A 6,581-nucleotide genomic window follows, 5' to 3' on the forward strand; every position below is an offset into this window, starting at 1 on the left:
TTTTTTTTTTTTTTTTTCACCTGGACCTACAAATATTTAGAATGTCATGATTGTTACCATAGCAAGATATCTTCATATAGAACAAAAGTTAATTATTTCTACTTATGCAATGTTAAACCATGGGTTCAGTGTTATCATTAGCTGTTTTTGAAATGGTAGCCCAGTCTGCATGTCCTAATTCAGAGATAATGGCAAACTAAAAAGTGCTGTCCTCTTTTTATTTGGGGGGGGGGTGATCTTTTTGTTCCTTTTTTTAATCTTAAGAGATTGCTTTGTATTCTTTCTTGGTAACCATAACTATTGCAAATTATTTTTAGGCTAAATTAATATCAAATATCATTGTTGCTCATATTTGAGAATTTTCACTTTAAGAATATCAATATATTTAAGAAAATCAGTGCACTTTTCTATTTCTTGGGATATCTCTGCTAGTGTATGAACTTGCTTGAGTCTTGGAAACTTTCTGACAAAATTTTGATATTAACCCAATTTATTTAAAAATTGCTTTTTAAAACTAATATTGACTAATAATCCTTTGTATAATTTCATTAATATCCATAAACATCTAACTGCATTTATCTATTGTGCTATTTTAAACAAAATGAAGAGGAAAAAATTTTATGAAAAGAGTTAACAACCAGAAAGATTCAGATACCAAAGACTAAGGACAATTGTAAGATCTGTTTCTTTTTTAAAGAAAAAAAATATGACCTTTTCTATGCCTTTAAAGTTGAGTAGTACAAAAAGGGAAGGGACATAATTTTCACATCTATTTCATGGTGCATACCTTTGACATCTTAAGATTTTCTAATTAGATTCATAACTACTGAAAGAAATGTTATAAGTTTGTATTTAAAAAATGCATGAAAAAATTTCAATATACAGCTATAAAATAATTGCTTACTAAAAAAGTGTCTTAACCTGCCTGTAATTCAAACTTATTAAATTGCTTTCTCAGTCGAAAAAAAGAAAGAAATTTTTTTCTCATTTTTAAGGCTTTTTAAATAAAAAAAGGCACATAGAACAATTTTTAAACAAATAAATCACTCTTCAAGTACAAAATTGTGCAAATTTTAAATATAAAATTTACATGCTAAGAAAGATTAAACGTTTGCTGTAATGTAATTAGTAACAAACTTACAGTCTCACCATTATCAGAGGCACAATATAATTACTTTCATACCTTGCATGGATTTGCAAATTTTACGGACTAAAATCATGAAGGATTTACAAATTTTAAATTACATATTTGTAGTCGTGAAATATTTCTTTGTATTAAAATTATTTAACTGTCAACCGTGACAAAGTCATTAACTATGTCAACACTTCTCGATACTCAGCCTGACTTAACCCTTCGACTACTAACAGAACTCATTTGTCCCAACAAATGTTTAAAAATTACTAATAGACACATGTATCCCACCATGAAGTACGGCCGGGACATATATATTTCCCAGCCTCTAAATTGATAACCACTTGACAGAAAAATCCTAAATTTGCCTTATTTGTGACCTATTTTGTCCTTTTGAATAATAAATGGGACAAAAAAAATCATTTTTTAAAATTCGTAGTCAAAGGGTTAAAATCTAAATATTTTAAGTCAGGCTTTAAATTTTACATATTCAGCTTAATTGATAAGCAGATTATGTACAGTACTTTGTGTGTGATTATTGATTTCATTTCCAACAAAAGAATGCATGGTCTCATTCAGACCTGTTCCATAAAAAAAGAAAAAATTATTATATTTGATCTCAATGTGAAGCAATTTACTAAAAACTCAGTTCTTCGATAAAAAAAAAATCTATTAACAGACAAATTCTTTTTAAATCATAAGGGAACGTAAAAACATTCAAATTAAATATATATATATCAAAAGAATTTTTTCTCTTAAAAATTCATATCATGAAAAAAATTAAATAGTTAATACAAGATTTTGTTTATGATGAAATAGCTAAGTTAACTGACTCTAGTTAATTCTCAAAATGAAAACAAAGTTCATTTTACATCTTTGGTTAGTACTAATATTTAGATTGAAATATACACAGTTCATGAGTAATTTATTTACAATAATAAAGGGGACTTATTTGACGCTTCATAGCTTTTGTGTACTTTATGATTATATTACAATTGAAAATATTTCCTACATTGCAGCTTTTATTTATTTCTTCTTTTTCACAATACTGTTTAGTTTGAGAACTTCCATTTCCTTTTTTATAATTAAGCTAATGATATTCTCAAAACTAATAGCAAAATGAACGTGAAATATCTTTTTAGATCACTACATTTAACTAAAGCTTCAACTAATTCCAAAATTAAAACATAAGAAAAAAAAAATAAACTATGGAAAAAATGGCAATGAAAAATGGTCACTAAAAATAATTATAATCTATTATCTTTATTATATTTCTATCATCCTAACTGCTTAGGCAACATATTAGCCTACTGTTTGAAGAATTCAATGATAAGCTTAAAAAAATTTCTCTTTATTTTACTCACCACCAGACTTAATTATTACCCATAAAAATCAAGGCTAGAATAAGGCACAAGCAGAAGAAAACATTTCAACACAGGGATGACAGTAGTCAGAAAGTAAAAAAGAGGAAATCCTAGAATATATAAATATCCAAAAATTTGACAAAAGTACGATTTTTAAACTTGTAAACCATGTCATTATAAATCACATGCATGATTTTAAATTGAGAGAATATGAATCCCGATGAGGCATTTAAATCACGTGAATATGAAACTCTATATCGAATTTAAAAAAAGCAAAAATACAAATCAGGATGCGTAATTTTTAGATCACGTAAATACGAAGCACGATGCATAATTTTTAAATTGCATGAACACGAATCGCTACATAGGGTTTTAAAAATGCGTAAATACAAATCACAATATTGGATTTTTAAATCTTGTAAATAAGAATCGCAATGCACGATATTTAAATCAACTTAATAGGAATCGCAACGTTCAACTTTTAAATAGAAATAATACAATGTTTGATAATAAAATCACGATTTCATAAATGCATAAATACAAAACGCAATATTGGTTTTTTAAATATCGTAAATAAGAATCGCAATGTGCAACTTTTAAATAAGGTTAATACGAAAATCGATGAGTGATATTAAAATCGTGTGAATAAGAATCGAGATATTTGCAGAGTCTGGATATGGGATTTTCATAAAGCTTGTTTGTATTGTTTTTGTTAAGACATAATAAAAATAAAAATTTACAAGATTAATTGAATGAGCAACTAAACATTTCAACCGCAAATACACCTCTATTTTTTTCGTTTGCTGTCACACCAGAAAACAGGAAGCAGCGATGTCTGAATTACGAAAGACGAGCTATCTGGAGGACTGATAAAAATACTGAAAATCTTATTTTCTGTGCATAAAATCAGAGAAAATAGCTAAAATAAGCAGGGTTGCAAAAAACCCACCTGCCCAATAAAACCCACCCTAAAGTGGGTTTTTCTAAGATTGATATCTTTTCTTATCCTGTTATATATAAGAGCTATTCTATTGAAATATATATGTAGTCTAGCCTAAACAAAATTAACCTATAGTTAAGAAACTAATTGTGTTGGAGACTGGAGAGTCACCTTGCTGGCTAGATTTGAGTGTATGGCCATTGATTATTCAGTGCCATAGATTCGTTCTCCATGCAAATAAAATATTTTCCTCAAATATTTCTTAAGATTAAAATATAAATAAAAAGAAATCCTGTGTGAAATGACTTGAATTCATCAGTAACAGGAATGACTTGACATTCATCAGTAATGTAATATGCCAAACAAAATGATGCTTGGAAATGTTGAAAATTTTGTTTAGTATCCTAATATTTTACTGCAAATAGTATGATTTGATATAATCATGTTGGGAAAATGCAAATATCTGTTCTTAAATATCTTTTAACAACTTTTTTTTCTAATTTTACTGACCAAAAATGAATTAATTTTAAATCATAAGCAGTTAAACTCAAATTAAAATACAGTTTTATCAAAATTATTGCTTTTTGACATAATGGTAAAAACCACGGTATAAACCGTCATGTGTCAAAAACTTCCAACCCTGATTTATTTGTATTAATTATCTATATGAAGTCAATTTATAAAATTAAGCCTAATTATTAATATTAAAATAAGCTTTTTTAAAATAAGGTACCTATCCCTGCCCTCTCTTTTGAAAACCCCTACATAAAAAAAGCAAAAAAGTCCAATAGAACTCAGAAAAAGCTCAATAAAACCCACCCGGGTTGGGGTTTTCTACAAAACCCCAAATAAATGAAAATAAATAAAAACCCAACCCTGAAAATAAATAAAAATGCGGAAAGGTTAGCAGTTAGGGTGTAGTTTGAATTTTCTGTTTATCTTTGAAAATGGTAAATAAATATAACTATTTTATTTCAACATCTGAATTTCTTTTTTAAAAAAAAAAAAAGCGGGATATTTATTTAAAAAAAAGAAAGCGAAATTCAAGAGACAAAACCGAAAAAATCTCATCCCTGTCAACAGATCCTAATATATTAAGGCTTACAAATGCACACGTATAATTTTTTTCAACTTTTAAATACTTGTTTTCAATTCAATATTTTAAAAACAATTATTTTAGTAGCTGCTTTATAGAAATTTGTTGCACAATGGTTCATTAAAACTAATCATAAAAGTTTTTATGATTAAATTGTAAGTAATGCTTCTCTTCTAAAATAACTTTTAAACATAAATATCATTTATACACATTTAATATTGAGATAGATAAAATTTTTTAATATTGAAGGAAAATAAATTATACTACATAAATTATTATAAATCATACATTTAGCTGCCCTGTTCCGTAAAAATTGAATATCTTGAGACTTAATTACATATTAGTGCTTCGTGTGTGCAATGTTTTTTTATTTGCGTATTGTTCTCTGACATGCCAACTACAATCGTCAAGGTGCCAAAAAGATTATTAACTTGCAATTTTTTAAAAAAACAACAGGTAAACATTTGCTCGGGAATACCTTTCAAGTTTCTGTGATGTTTAATTTAGTTTCTTCTGGGCTGCTGCCCGGATCTGCTACAAATTATTCTGCTACAAATTACAATATGGAAATCTCCCTGAAGTCAGTGATTTGCTCAAGACCTTGTATAAGCAAAAACACAATAAAGGTAAAAATTTCTCATTAAGATTGATAGAAATTTTTTATAGAGTCAATGGTAGATTAACAAAGATTATTCGCACCAAGCTTAGATTTAAAAAGTCACTTATTAGTTTACTGTATTTAACCAATGTTTGTTTCATTCCCATTTGTATGCTTAATGTTAGGATTATAAAAAAACAATACATTCATAAACTTACATATTGAAGCTTGTTGTACAACACTCAATCATTTATCAAACTGAAGGGAAAGCAAAATAGTCATTTCAAATTCACAATATTACAACTAAACAATTTCAAATTAATTGACAGAACTTTTCAGTAGCAAAGGCTCAAAACTAATATTAAATTTTATGTCTTTAATTTTGCGACTTTGTATGAATTATGAATAATAACGGGAATTTTTAGCTTGTATTGATTAATAAGAATTATAAATAAAAGGGATTACAGTTCTGAAAAAATGGATTCAGCCTGGAATCGAAGGTAATGCTAAATAAAAGTGTTATAGAATTGTTTTCGTTTTCTTTTGTAATATGAAAAGTAAATAATGCTTTTTATGAATTATTTACAAGATTCTTACGCCTCTGAAACTCAAAATGTTTATAGATATTTTTAAAAAAAAGTAATATTAGGAATTTCAATTATGTATCATATACTATTCACGAATTGATTAATTAAACATGAGACATCATATTTCACTGCCAAAATGGCGTAAATCGAAAATGGCGCACGATAATAAAATGAGAGATTACCTAAAATTTACTTCTTATTTATGTTCTCAAAGATGATTAATTTATGACGTCATGCAGAACAAATAACATCCAAAATTAAAGAAAAAGAATAATGTAAAGCTTCAGTATAGGTTTTAAAATAGTCGCAATATAATCTTCTTATTCAGTAGATCGCGAAACATTTTCTTTCACCATGTTTTGATTCTTTAGAGGAGTTATTGCCACAAACAACAAGCTAAATGTCTGTTGCTTGGCTATGGTGAAAAGAAATTTTAGCAGCACCTAGCGTCAAATAAATAAACTATTTTCTCTCACGAGAATAATTTGGAATCGATTGCATTTCTTTTTCGTTTTAAAAACAAATAAAATTCAATTTATTATTATTTATTATTAAATTTATTACATTATTGGATGAAATTAAACTTGTCATGATAGTTCCTTAAATTTCGCGCTATTTCTTGTTTTATGATTTTAAATCGATGTTACTGCTCAGCCTTCCTCTACGAAATAGATCTGAATTTATACCTAAAAGAAAAAGTAATATCTCCTAATAAACTACAGAATTTATGTAATTGTATATAGCAATAGTTTGCTAGATATTTGATAATTGAAAACTAGTAACTGTACTAGCTCACTTCTTCATGTTTGATTGTTATAACATTTATGCCCACCCCTGTTGTGAAAAACGTTTTTTTAACTTAAC

General features: G+C 27.3%; 1 protein-coding gene across 2 annotated transcripts in view; it reads right to left on the reverse strand.

Moving 5' to 3' along the window:
- The window catches only part of LOC107451075 (RNA-binding protein 12), a 33,279-nt gene extending 27,159 nt beyond the window's left edge, over positions 1 to 6,120 (reverse strand). Inside the window, exons 1-2 of one of the 2 annotated variants that reach the window (XM_021145768.3) lie at positions 5,900 to 6,120; positions 2,497 to 2,606 (exon numbers count right to left, since the gene is read on the reverse strand). The gene's annotated coding sequence lies outside the window, so the exon portion shown is untranslated. The remainder of the gene's footprint in view (positions 1 to 2,496; positions 2,607 to 5,899) is intronic. The other variant, XM_021145766.3, reaches the window with a different exon arrangement.
- Between the last annotated feature and the right edge of the window lie 461 nt (positions 6,121 to 6,581).

Source organism: Parasteatoda tepidariorum, chromosome 10 (assembly GCF_043381705.1).
Source record: "Parasteatoda tepidariorum isolate YZ-2023 chromosome 10, CAS_Ptep_4.0, whole genome shotgun sequence".
Taxonomy (NCBI): Eukaryota; Metazoa; Arthropoda; class Arachnida; order Araneae; family Theridiidae; genus Parasteatoda; species Parasteatoda tepidariorum.